The sequence below is a fragment of the Alligator sinensis genome, unplaced genomic scaffold, assembly GCF_000455745.1.
Source record: "Alligator sinensis unplaced genomic scaffold, ASM45574v1 scaffold486_1, whole genome shotgun sequence".
NCBI lineage: Eukaryota > Metazoa > Chordata > Crocodylia > Alligatoridae > Alligator > Alligator sinensis.
In genome coordinates, this window is record NW_005842053.1 from 1,717,246 (window position 1) to 1,730,890 (window position 13,645).

The 13,645-nt window shown below is 40.2% G+C and overlaps 1 long non-coding RNA gene across 4 annotated transcripts in view; it reads left to right on the forward strand.

Moving 5' to 3' along the window:
* LOC102379351 overlaps nucleotides 1-13,645 on the forward strand; it is a 116,253-nt gene that overhangs the window by 83,638 nt on the left and 18,970 nt on the right. For all 4 annotated transcript variants that reach the window (XR_003093904.1, XR_323737.2, XR_323736.2 and 1 more), the window contains exons 4-5: nucleotides 10,733-10,854; nucleotides 12,454-12,563. This is a non-coding gene — a long non-coding RNA (uncharacterized LOC102379351). The remainder of the gene's footprint in view (nucleotides 1-10,732; nucleotides 10,855-12,453; nucleotides 12,564-13,645) is intronic.

Consider the following 13,645-nt stretch of genomic DNA (forward strand, 5'->3'; position numbering starts at 1 on the left):
GGTGCATCTCCATCACCGTGCCCTTAGATCCCATCCTCGTCACCATGTCTCGGATGGCTAGAGCCGACTCGAGGTGATTTAGAAACTGCTCGTTCGTTAGGGCGGGCTGGTGAATGGAGAGGCAGACAAGGTTTAATGGTTACAAAAACTTTTACTTACGCCGCTTGTAGTTGCGACGCAGATGGTCCAGTCGTCTGAACAACTATGTGAGTTGTTCCAGCCAGCGAGGCCCAAGCCAGTTAATCCATCCGCAAATTAAGCCGGAGGGAAAAGGGTATGTCTGGGATTGCGCTTGGCAACGGGAAGAAGGATCGATAGGTGATCAGTCTATCGATCAGCTAGCCGCAAGTCAGATCTTTTTAGAGGCACTCTGCAGCATGCTCAAAGTTCTTCGACTTGGGCGGATGTTGCACGAAATTTTAAACGGCTAGCAAGCCAATTACTAGCCGCCATGTGTGAATAATTTAGAACTGGCCAATAGCGGGACACAAATTTGCATTCAAATAGCGGGAACTCTTTGCACTGTGCATTTCTGTGCTGCAAAGAGGAAATGCATCCTGCAAATTGGCGGGAAGTCTCTTGCACCGAGGTTCTTCTGCTGCAACAGAAAACCTTTACTTTTGTAAGAGGCTCTCATGTGGCGGGGAAATTCCACAGTGCCGAGGCACCAAAATCACTGGGTTGTGACAGCAAATAAGCCTGTCATTGGAGGCCCTAGGGGTTCAGGTGAACTATGGAATAACCTGTCCATGGCCGGATAAAAATGCTGGAAAAAGCTTCCTATTGTACCCTGGGATGCTGGTTTTGAGGTTGCAATTTTTCAGGCTTGTGCTAGTGGTTGATGGCCCGTCCCCCAGAAATCTCAGTTTAAAGCCCTATCCTGAGAGATTCAACTGACTTTGTGGCTCATTATAATCTTGATTCCTGCTAATCTTTCTCCACTCCACAGGTCTTAATGGCTCTAGCCTTTATAAATGTCTTGACGTTCCACTGTTCAGACTATCCTCTCTTCTGAAATGTTGCTGTCTGTTAGCCATTACTGATGTGTCTCTTCTATTCACAGTTCTGCAGATGGTTTTTAGCTCTAGTTAAAATCCTTAGCCCAGGTGTTGTAATATTAACTCAGGTGTAGAAATGATTGACAGTGAAATATTGGAGGCACTGTCAAGATGCTCCAGAAGGCTAGATTTCATTTTATCAATCTGCATGAGGTGTACATTTAACTATAATGACTGCAGGACTAATGACATAATAAATTTTGACTATTTTTGCCTAGTTTGTTGTGATTTTTTAAGAACTTTATATATAATATAGCATATCAATGTTCATTCCAATAGTTATATGTTTTTGCTAATTTAGAAAATGTGGGATAAAATTCCACAGATATCACAGCTAAAGTGAAGAGCCTAGTAAAGATGCAGTGCAGTGAGTGTCAAATACATTTGAGAAAATTTCACTTTTGTTGTTCTATGATAAATCTTATCTCTGGTCATCAGCAGTGTTTTATAAAGTTGCAGTATTGAAAACCACTATTTTTTGTTGAATTCTGTGTCTGGTTTCTTTTGACACTAATTTCTCTACCCAAGTATTGAAAAAGTTGAAAAAGGATATGTATACGGCCTATAGAAGCTATATGTGTCACATTTCAGTACAATGCCATCTTTTGGAAGTTAGTAGGGCTGAATTGGAATGACTAAAGCCACATACAGGCATCCCATTTCTACTAGGAGAGTTGTCACTTTCCCAGTAGAAATTGTTCAGTTTCTCTCAGGGGAAGGATACCCCCTCCAAGAGAAAGATCTTCAAGGTTGACACCTGAATGATCTTCCCTGTAAGAGAAATTCTATCATAGGAATGAATGCCTATATACTCCCTAAGGCAGACCATATGTCCCAATATTATTATTCTTTATATATATATATTTTTTTCCTGTAATAGGAAACACTTAGAAACAGAGACACATAATAGACTCAAATAGGTATTTAGCTGATTAAATTGATATTTCACTTTTAAAATGCCTGAAAAATCATTGTGTCAGTCTGATGTTTATTCCTGCAAATGTTCTGGAGAACTTCCCCTGGTCTTAGATCAGGCCATTGTCAAATTCCTTAAATGCAACATCATTTATAAATTATATGAACTGCAGATGTATAATTCATAGGGATAATAAAAATAAAGTCTAAAACACTTGTATTAAAATGTAAGATGATCCTGTATTAAATCATATTTATGTACTCATTTTATAAAATGGAACCCTTGTGTCTGACGTTTGATTTTAGTTTTCAGAAATTCTGTAAAATGGAATTGAGATGACAATGTTGGCAGCTAAATGGGCTGTTTTTAAATCATGTGTTGATCTGTCATATTTATTTTCCATTAGAAGCCCTTACATTTTCCACAAATTGCTTTCAACTGTTTCTTACTAAATGTTTCTGAAAGTGCCAAGAACCGTGTCAACTGCAAACTTCACCATTGCTGTTTGACACCATAAGTTCAATGTTAATGGAGCTTCTTTGTAGATAAAAAGAAAAGGCAGTTTAAGTTGAACCACCTGAATGCTTTAGCCAAACTGTAATGGTCATAGAACACCAATCAGAGAAGGCAAGACCAAAGTGTCAGTACCAGAATTTAAAATGTCTATTTCTGTGATATCCTCAGCTGTTTCAGTGTGTGTGTGGGGGGGGGGGGGGGGGTTAAGGGCATATGTCCATTGCATTACATCACAACGCCTTCCATGCTATCATCCACAATTTTTACACATCTTTAAGACAGTAACAGAGTGTCTGTTAAACCCAGATGCCACGGAGGGATCTTGTGCTGTTAGTTACTGGGAAGTGGGTAAAATACCTGTATTGGGTGAAGATATTAAGAGAATGTAACACAAATTGTTCAAGCCCCAGTTTCATTAGTTAATCCTTCTGTCTTTCTGCTGGAGCCCACACAGAGATTTAAGCCTGTCTTTATTGGGGCTGGCTGGTGAACCAGAAGTTAAAACCCATGTGGGTCTGGAGGGTCAGTGCCCCAGAGAGGAGACACACACAGGAACTCAGGCTCATGCAAGCCTCACGGAGGTGTGGTGACTTACCAAGCTTTCAGGCAGGGAGTTAGCTGAATCTAATTAGAGGCAGAAGGAAATAGAAACTTACCTTGAGTTAAGATTCAGCATGGGAACTCTGAACGCGGAGGGAATGTGGCATCCCAGTGAGCATGGTGGCAGTTGACTAATTATCTGCAGAGAAGGGAAAATCATGTGAGCATTAGCAGGGACAACCCTGTCAGAGTGGTTCCTGTCAATATTGGGCAGATAGGGAACAGGGTCAAGCGACTCTTTTAGAATTGGCAATGTCCCTTGTAGAATTGGTAGTTGTGAATTGAAACAAATATTATTAGAAGCATTTTAAGAAACAAGGACTCTTGGCTGGGTAGCAGCTATGAAAAGGAGCTATGGTAAGGATGGTGTGCAAGGATTGGACTGTTGAGCTTTAAAACTAAGTACTGACTTACCAGGCACTGGGCATGAGCCTGGGAGATTACAGTGTTTGACTCGAGCAAGAACTGGGACCAATACCTATGTGACCACTTTGAATGTGTATACATGCACCTGGGAGAAGTATACTGATAAGTATTTCATCAATAACCATCTGTGTCATGGTATGGGCAGGGTGCGGGGGTGGAGGAACCCTGTGAAGTCATCACCTGGTTCAGAGTGGGGCAGAAGATCATGCCTCCCAACACTTACTTTTTCTTAACATTATTTTTTTCTTAACATGAAAGGCATGGCAGGTGAATATGAAGAAAAACAAGTGGAGAATTGGGTGGAGCAGGTTCAACCTCAATTTTTAAAAGGATAACTTCAGACTATCACAAAGACCATGCATATTTTGAGAGGTGTGAGTAATATTCCTGCTTCACATGGTTATAATTTTCCTATTGTAAGGATAATCTTAAGTGGAAATCTGAATTGTCAGTTATAATATGAGGTTTTACCAGTATAAACACGAAATAAAAGATGACATGTCACATCTGGTTAGGCATAACAAACCAGGAATCTGCTGCTTTGCAATTTAGTGACTCCTGTTTTTCTGGCAGCAGTGTAGACATTCACCTTTGCCCTAATTGACAAATGATTCACAGTAGCCATGCTTTCAATTACACTTCATAAGAGCTGGCAAATAATTATGATTATGGCATTGTATGATGTCTTGGCAATACTCTTTTTTTCTTTGTAATTTATTTAGAAATGTACTGACCTTCCCTTAATAGTGAGAAAAATGAAGAACAATTTGTTTTGGATCAAAACAATATAAACAGGTTAAACTTCTCTCTAGTTCACTGAGGCAGTTTAAATTATACTAATTCTACTAGCTGTAATACCTAAACATCTGAAAATTGAATAAGAGATAAGAAAAATCCAAGTCCTAAGACCCGTTACCTATTTTATTGCTGGAGAAAATGGTCCCTACATAAATACTCTTAAGCATATAGGCTTTTACCCTGATTCTCTACTACCCTTCTTACTAACTATTCATTTACAATTCTGCAAAATAGGTTCAGAATGGTACTAAAGCAGGGCATGGACAGACATTCTTTAGAAGCACTTCAAACCCTGCTTTAATACAAACTGCTTCAAATTTGGAGCACTGCAGCATTATCCTGATGTCCCATCTGAAGTGCTTCAAAATGGCCAAGTTCATGTTGTAAAGGCTTCTGTAGTTAGGAACCTGGAAAACAAAGATCCCAGCCTGCCTGTCAGGCTCTGCAGGGGCTCCCGAACACTGCTGAGGACAGAGGAAAGAGTCCATTGGCTGATTGTTCCCCCTTCCTAGTTTGTCTTTGGTGCTCTGCGCCATTGTGGTCTGGTCAGTTTCACCTCAGGAGACCTCATCAGTTACAGGACTGACACTGTCAGTCCATAGAGCCTGGAATGGTTGATACTTATCTTCTCTGCATTCCCTGGGTCTACAGCACTGGGGCAGTGCTATTCCTTCTATCCAGTGCAAGGCACAGAGAGGTGGCTGATCTGAGCTTGATTTGTGTCTTCTTCCAGCATTTGATAGTTGTTGGGCAATAGCCTGACGGCATCAGAGGGTCCTCCTCCTCTCAGTTAGATCCCTCCAAGTCTTCCATGCCCTCAAAGTTGACCCCAGAGATCGCAGCAAAGTGGGATTTTGTCAAGTCACCCCCCCCCCCCCCCCCACCAGAATCTGTGATGGCTCCTCATAAGCACATGTCCTTTTCTAAGCATTGAGACCAGTTGGGTTGCAGCTTCAGTACTCAAGCCTTGATGTACCACTAGTGTCAGCTGCAATCCTGCCCCTGAGCAGAGGTAATGTTTCTGGTAGGTGGTCTGATAGTGGTGGCTTGTCCAAAGTGAGTACTGGATTTTCATGTCACTCCAGATAACAAAATGATTTGTTGCTTCTATATACCTCTAGTTTGGAGAGGGAGATGCAGCAGAAGATGGTGATGCTTGTCACAACCCAAAGTTGTGATTTTTTTGTTTGTGTGTGCTTCGGCATCGCTAAATCATGTTCCTGCCAAATTGCAGCTCTTTTGCACGGTGGAGTGTTCTGCTGCAACAGAGAACCCGCGTGCAGGAGCTTTTTCTGCCAGTTCTGTAGCTTTCTTTGCATAGTGCATTTCTTTTGCATTATAGCAATGCGCGATGCAAGGAGTCACCGCCATTTGTATTAGGATTCGCGCCACATTATTGGCCAGTCTTAATGTAAGCACACGTGGCGGCTAGCTATTGGCTTGCTAGCCGTACAAAAGGCTTGGGTGGTTTCCGCCCAAATTGGAGAGAGAGAAAGCACGTGGAGTTCGGGAAAGGAGCGTGAGGATCTCTAAGCGCTGCTGATCCATACGAACCCAGCTTTTTCCTTAAGAGGGCAACAGAGGTTTAATTTGTCGAACCCACGGACCTTCAACAACTCCGCGGGACTTATTTACCGTCCCCTCGGAGCCTTAACGACGCCGAGGCAACTAACCTCTAGCCTCTCCCCGTCGCCGATCGCAGCCCAGACATATCCCTATTCTAAGGACCCAATTGTCGAGCCCATGGAGTTTAACAGCTCCGGGGGACCTGGGAACCGAGTAACACTCACGGAGATACAGCTGCTCCGTGGGAACGAATTCTTAAGCCCCGCGGAGCCTGATTCACTCTGGGGTCAAGGAACCGAGTTTATTAGAGTCCTCCACCAAGAACTCAAGCGGAGCTGAGCCTGGAAAGCTGACCAGCCTACACCACGACCACCTTGGGTGTAAGTAAATACTCTTTTCAATCAACCATTATGCCTCCGTGACTGATTCTAGCTCGAGCGTGCCTTACCGCACCGCGGTATTTTCCAACCCCGTGTACCCGGGCTACCGGCCACAGCCTGTGTACACACAAAGACAGGCCCCTGGCTTGCCCCGGCTCGCACATGGTGACCCAGATGGGATCGGGAGAGAGCTCGCACATGGCGATCCGGGCGGGATCGGGAGTCGGCCCGCACAGTGCTGACATTCTGAGCACAGGCCACTGTTCACACACTGAAGAGTCCTCAGTACTATTCCATTATAGGCAAGAAAAATTATGCTGATTCCTTGGGGTGGCTATCCAGCAAAATGAGGATACAGAATGCCTTCACCCCAATTGCAAATAGATGAGGTCACATGCCAGCCAGGTCCTGTGTCCCTGAAGAAATGGAGTTTGGCATTATTTGAAAAGGCGGCTTCTCAGAGCACAAGGAGGAGGTGGAAATGAACACCGTGACCTACTGGCAGGCTGACCAACTACCTATTGTGCTCTGTTGAAGGTTGCAAATGGTAACGTGAAGTGCTTCATAGTGGAGTGCTTCAGAATTATTTCTGGTTTTTTTTTCTGGGGTCATTTTTTAGACAAATCATCCCTTTTTAGAGTGTTTCATTGACTGCATACATCTGTTACCTTGCTTTTTGGAAGACAGTAAAATCACTTAGAGTGCTTGAAATGTTACATTTATCTATATACTCATAATTGTACAGTATTGAAAGTAATAGAGAGTTGGGCATTTTTGTGCATGTAGTTCACAGGCTGTCAATACCTGTCCAAAGTGAGGTAAGAAATTAATTTGAGCAAACTAAATAGAAATTAAAATTATGCAAAAAGCCAGTATGTTAGTAAGTGGTTATGCCATAGGAATTAACTCTGTATTTTAGTAACTTACAAGAGACAGTAGAATTTCTGTAAAACATAACCTTGTAAAGGGAGAAGTCAGTACTTGTATACCTTGACTGTCCACCAAAGAGCTATTGGCAAATATTTCAAACCAGTTGTTTCAGTAATGGGCAAAAGTTTGTGATGTCATTCCTATTAGCACTCTGGGTTTAACATTCTTCTAAGAATATCTGAATATCAGCAGATAAACATTTTCCACAGAAGAGATGTGATTCTCAGATACAAATTTAAGAGGTTCTAAAAATGAATCAGAACATCATGTCATTGCTCACCTAATTCTTGGCTAGGTCAGTAACACAAATCAGTTTGTTCTTTGATGCCTTAGTGTGCTCTTTGATCAAGCCTAGGCCCTTTTTTTGTGTTTCAGTTTCTCTGTGATTATGGATCTGTTTATCATCATTTACCTTTCTCTCCATTTACAACCATAAGAGGACTGTTAAATTTCACGTGTAAAGGGAAAGGTAAAGCTAGTAAGTTATACACCAAAATTACTGGTATCTAATGTAACATAAGCAAATCCTTCAGAGAAGCAGCTTTGTGCTCAAGAAAAGTCCCGTTAGACAGTTTCATCTTTCTCAAACCTTCACTGATATCCTGGGCAGAAAGCCAAGATGTAAAAGAATGATGTCTATTTCAAAGTGTGATATCTGTTTTACAGTTTTGGAAGGGAGGGGTAGGGAATGAATAAAGACTCCAAGAATATAGAGGTAAACAAAAATTAGGCTAACACTATAAAGGACAATGGCTAGTTCAAGTCTGTGGTTCTCGGGCTTCCCCACAAGGTGGATCATCTCATAATAAATACATAACCTTTTGATAGCACTGACCACTGTTGTGTATACCCCTCTATTGACCAAGGCAGTGCTCACATGGAACATCCTGGGGAAGCACTGCTATATGTTTTAACTGTTTTTTGATATGTAGAGTATATGTCCTTTAAAAAAAAACAAAAACTTATACACACTTTCTTGGTTTGCCCATTGATTTTATTCTTCTCCCCCTATGCCTGATGTTTTTCCTCCTCCTTCCATTCGTTCCCTGTATAAACATGGTGGTCAGGCATAAGGTCCTCTTCTGCCTCTGGCTTTGTGTGCCTGTTTGGCTGAGTGGTTCTTTACTACTCTACTCTCTTATCATTACTTTCCCTCCATCAACTCCTGTCTGCTTTTTTCCATTAGTAGGTGTCAACCCAAAGTCCTGATTTTATAGAATATAGTTCCTGGTGTAGGCAGATTAACTGGCAGCTTTTGGTTCTGGTTGTTTTGCAGGATCTTATTTGCAGTGAAGAATCTGAATACCTGGAGAAACAGCTGGGAAAAAAAGAGTAACTAGCATCATGTTATGAGCAAGTTCTCCAGGGGTCAGCAGCAAGTACTTCCCCATATATATATAAAATGTGTGTGTATGTGTGGGACTTGATATCACTAGTCAGGTTGAAAAATTATCCTCAATGTCTTTCGGCATTGACAAGCATTTTTCCCCCGAAAAGGATCTTAAAGTATTGGCTGCTGGTTTTCTAGTCATGTTCATCTTTGTCTTTCTTTCAGATACAATGGTATTTAAAATACCTGTTTAAATTAAATTACTTTTGGCTGTGAATCAACAGAGGGAGCACAAGAAATGTATTATATTGTAGGTATGTGTAAAGTGTGTGCATGTGTGTACACGATATGTATTGTGAATACCACAAAAACAGTGGCCAGCTTGCTTTTTTGATAACAACACCATTGGATATCTAACATTTATATTTTGTATGGATAGAAATTATCAGAAAACTTGCCAGATCAACTGAGCAGATAAACCATTTCATGCAGCTTTTGGTATAAATAGTCAATTTATTGTTGTGGCATTGTGGACTTCAGTTAGTTCGTTCAATTCAGTGGAGCTATACTACTGTAGTGCAGCCTTTTCTTTATATGAAAGGACAAGTTTCTTCATTCGGAGCAGCTTTAGAGCTTTTTGTGCAGTGCCTGATGGGTAACAATATGGAAGGATTCCCTGCTTATAAAACTACACCGGATTTATTAATTAAAAGAACTCTTACCAAAACGTTTCAACTCAATTGCACGTAGCATTGTAGGATATGTACACAGAATAGTATTATGGTCCTTCCTCCACACTCTTCAATATCTCAATTTCAGTTCTTCCCTTTAGTTTCTATACAGGTGGCTAAACAGAGTCTAGGGATGAAAATGTATTTTAATTCCCAGGCTCTTTCTCCTTCATCTTATTTTCTGAGACCTCAGGCAAGGGTTGTGATTAAGACGAGTTCTAAGAATGGGTTTCCATTTGAGCCAACAAATGGACCTCCTAAGAGACATGCTTTTTGTATTGGGAACTGGTCCAAGATTGCAATTTCATTTTTCATAGGCTGCCTGCCATCAGTCATCAGAATAACTCATTCTGACCATACAACTTTACATGGATTTTGATCAGCTCAGAAGAGTTATATTTACTGCACTCATTTAACATTCTTCTAACAACTCATAAGAACCATCTAATACTTTTTTTTTAAAACATTCTCTCACACAAATTAAAATTCAGATCTTTTTCCCCAATGGATCATAATAGTGTTAATGTTGGTTACATTATCTACACATGTACATTAACAGTGCTGCTTTAACTGACACATTTTATGGTGTAGGGGATGTGATTTCAGAAGTAAACGTGTGTTTTGCCACTGGATGGTGGAGTTCAGTAACAATGCACAAGTGTTACGCTGCAGCTGTATTACAAAGCCTAATGGGTAGTTGGTCCCTGAGCACCACCTGCTGGCAGATTTTTGTAATAGCATCAGAATCAGCTAAAGATGAAGCCATTGATTGATTGACCTTCCAGAAGAGAGAGAGAGAAAAAGAAAGAAAGCAGTCGCAATCTTAACCATGATGGGAAAGATGAAGATAAATAAGCATCCCCTCCCCATTGCAAATAAAGATTGGAGAATATCTGGACTTTTTGGAATAAACTCAGACTCATTTAGATAAACTCGGATTGAAGGACCCCACCATTGTCACCAAAATTAAACAATGGAAAATAAAAACAGCAGCAGCAAAAGTTTTGCATTAAAGAATGTGCTGTAAAGAGAAACAAGGAGCTGGTTCATATCACCAACAACAGACAACGTGTTAGGTTACTTATTGCAATGTGAACGTCTAGGACCCTGTCTAAAAGAAATAGTATCAGGAAACATGTAGCACTCCTAGGAGTTGAACATAACTGCTACAAAATGCTAAATGTTGATGGCAATGTGTTATTTGAAACTATTTTTGACAAATAGGCAAAGGTAAGCCCTTCAACAAACATTGGAATTTGATTTCTCCTGTGTACCTAACAATGAATGTAAAAGACCAGAGACCATGTCACCCTAACTGTTTCTGTTGTCGTCTTCTTCCACTTCATTATTTGATTAAACTTATAACTTGAGAGAAAAAAGAAAAGAGGTCTGTTCTGATTTGGATTCTGCCAAATTTCTAAAAATAGGAGATTAAAGGAAAGGAACATAAAAATAATCTTTTTCTCCTGCAACTTTCATAGTAATGAAGAAAGGAAATGTGCTGATGGAATGTTCTGACAGAGTAGCAACCTGGGCACAAGCCAAGCAAACACCATTAACAAGGAGTGCTCATCCTGCCTCTGCTGTAGTCATGGAACAAAAGGTGAATACATGCACTATAAAGTTATCCCATATTTTTAAATCAATTACCTTAATTAAATTCTTTTGTTTTTCTTCTCTTTTGTCTCTCTCCCCCTTTCATTCATCATTCTTTCTTCTGCATCTGCTCTAACAGAAGCCTCTCTGCATTTGAGTAGTAAAGTTTGAATTCAATGGAGTGTTTATCCCAGAGACAGATTTAGCCCCATATTTGTAGACTCCTCATTCCCATAATTGAAAATTGATTGTTGAGAGTTAAAATGCTCTTTTTTTCAAGAGCCAAAGCACTCTTCTGGTGACTTTTATGTGCTTGTAATTAAAGCTTGGATTATTTCAATTTGATCTAAATCTAATGGTAACTCTCCCTGTGAAGACCTTGCCTCTATCAAGCAAAGAATGGATTTATTTGCCTCTGTATCCTTCTAGGCAATGTCTGATGGAGTCCTCTCTTTATGTCCAGACCCTGTGTGGCAAAAGAGGCAGTGACCAGATAGACCTAGAAAAGGTGTGGGTAGCCCATCATAAGTATTATTAGTGTCTCCTCTCCAAATATGAAGAGATGGAAAAACATACACTGCTTAGATTACAGTGGGAGGTGCACAGGGCAATACCTAAAAATACTTCTGAGTTAGAAATATAGGTAACAGGACAGAGAGGCAGTAGGGGAGAGTAAAAAAAAGGGGAAGAAAGTTTGGGTGATATGGAAGGAGAGAAGCAGGAATGTACTCTTGACTACAGCAAGGCAAACTACTTAAGGTATGCAAGTACTAAATGCTGGAGGCTGCAAGTGAGAAAGGAACAGTGGAAAAAGCCCTGGTCATACCCAATTTAACCTTCCTTTCAGCATCTTTCTCTGCCACTGTGTGACACAGGATACTAGGCAAGATGGACTTATGGTCTGATGCAGTACATGGCAATTCTGATATTCTTATGTAACACTGCTGCTGCCTCCCAGCTGATGACACAGGTATACACTCCAGTGCTTTCTGTTGGCTGCTGCAGTCCTTATCAGGGTGCATTGCCTGCTCTGGTAGCACAGCTGCTGAGTGGAGCCACAGGGAGCCTCCAGAAGTGCATGGATGTACATGTGCTCTGGCAGCTTGCTGGCAGAGATAAATATAAGTGTAGGTCAAGCTGATGTGTCCCAAGAGTCTGTGTTACTGTTCAGTCAAAAGCCACTAAAATGCATGTTCCATGTGAACAACAAGGTAGAAGAGAAGCTATGAATAAGAAAAAAGGGAAGAAGGAAAGATAAGAGAAAACGAGTGGGTGAGGAGAAAGAAAACCGTTAAAGAAAGTAGATGGAGGGCGAGGGGCTAAGTACCGAGTACAGTAAAATACTCTTGTAAGTATTTTACTGTAGGATAAATACATATGTGAGCTACAAGAAAAAAAGTCTTGTTTCCATGTTTGTTTAGGAAGCAAACTTTAGGTAGAAGCTTATTCTGTCCTTATGAGAGAGGACTAAATCTAGTGATAAAAACCTTTACAATGTGTTTAAAACCCAAACTCCCAATAAATTGTGATTGCCTGAAGAAAATCCTCAGCTCACTCTTTAATAGTTTTTTTGTATTTGTTTTTTCTTCATAATTTATCCCTTTAGCTGTTATAAATCCAGCAACTGATCAAACCTTTAGTCTGTGGTGTTTTCATTCTTCTTCTAAACTGAGATCAGCTTTGAAAGGGTTAATGCTAGAGTCCATTCCTCCTGCAGTGAGTATTCAGCATTTTAAGAGTTATATTTTCACTGATTTGTTTTTTCATTATTGTACTCTGAATACATGTTAATTAATCACAATTATAGAAAAAATATTTAAATGCATGATCATCCCATGAATACTTACAACTACTTTAAACTGGCCTGTAATTAATTAAAGGAGTTAGGAGGGTTAGAAGTGGGAGTATATACGACCTTTTAAATCTTCACCTCTTCGATTAAAGTTGAGCTGACCACTAACCTGAACATGTTATTGTCTGATTCCTTTTATTGTTACCATTTTTAATATTCTCCTCAAAAAATAAAAATCCTTTCAGGATGCTCTTGTGAGCCCCACTTATACAGAGCTCCAAGAGATGGAGAAATGAGTGTGTATGTGTGTGTATAAAATGAAGGGCGTCTCAAGAATCATCCTTCAGTATTTCCAAAAGTCCTTAGCTTGGCCCTGTGCAAAAGGGAAACATAATGGTCTATGAGAGACAGTCTCTCTCTCTCTCTTTTTTTTTAGGTTTTCCCCCAAAATTTTCTTTTAAGGGTTGACCAGACATTTTCAGTTTGATTTTTAACCCACCTATTGTTTTAGGCCTGTTGTATCAGAAGCCATCAGAATTAAAGTTTGTCTCTGGTCCAGGGCTTAATATTGGAGGAAAAGAAGGCAATATATGTCCAATAGGTTTGTCAAATGTTTTGGTGGCTGATGCTACTCCAAATCTTGGAATTTTAGGAAGGGTCCTAGAGAAATTTCTTGAATGAGAATGAATGTGTAATATATAATATGCACACAAATATACAATCTTCCAAAGGTGGTGTGTGTATGTGTGTATCTAAATGTGCACACACAAAACCATATACACCAATACAATTCTAAAGTGCAGTGTTATTAAAGTGAGGGAGGAGGATTGATGGGAACAGGGAAAAGGGGATCTTAAAAACTACGCCTCAGACTTGAACATAAATTAAATTTGCCTTAGAAAATGTTCATGCTAGCAATTTTGGCATATGTGGAAAGGGACATAAAAAGAATTTTCTGTTTGAATGTTTGTTTTTTTCCTACAAACTTTATCTGTCTTTGCCTTCT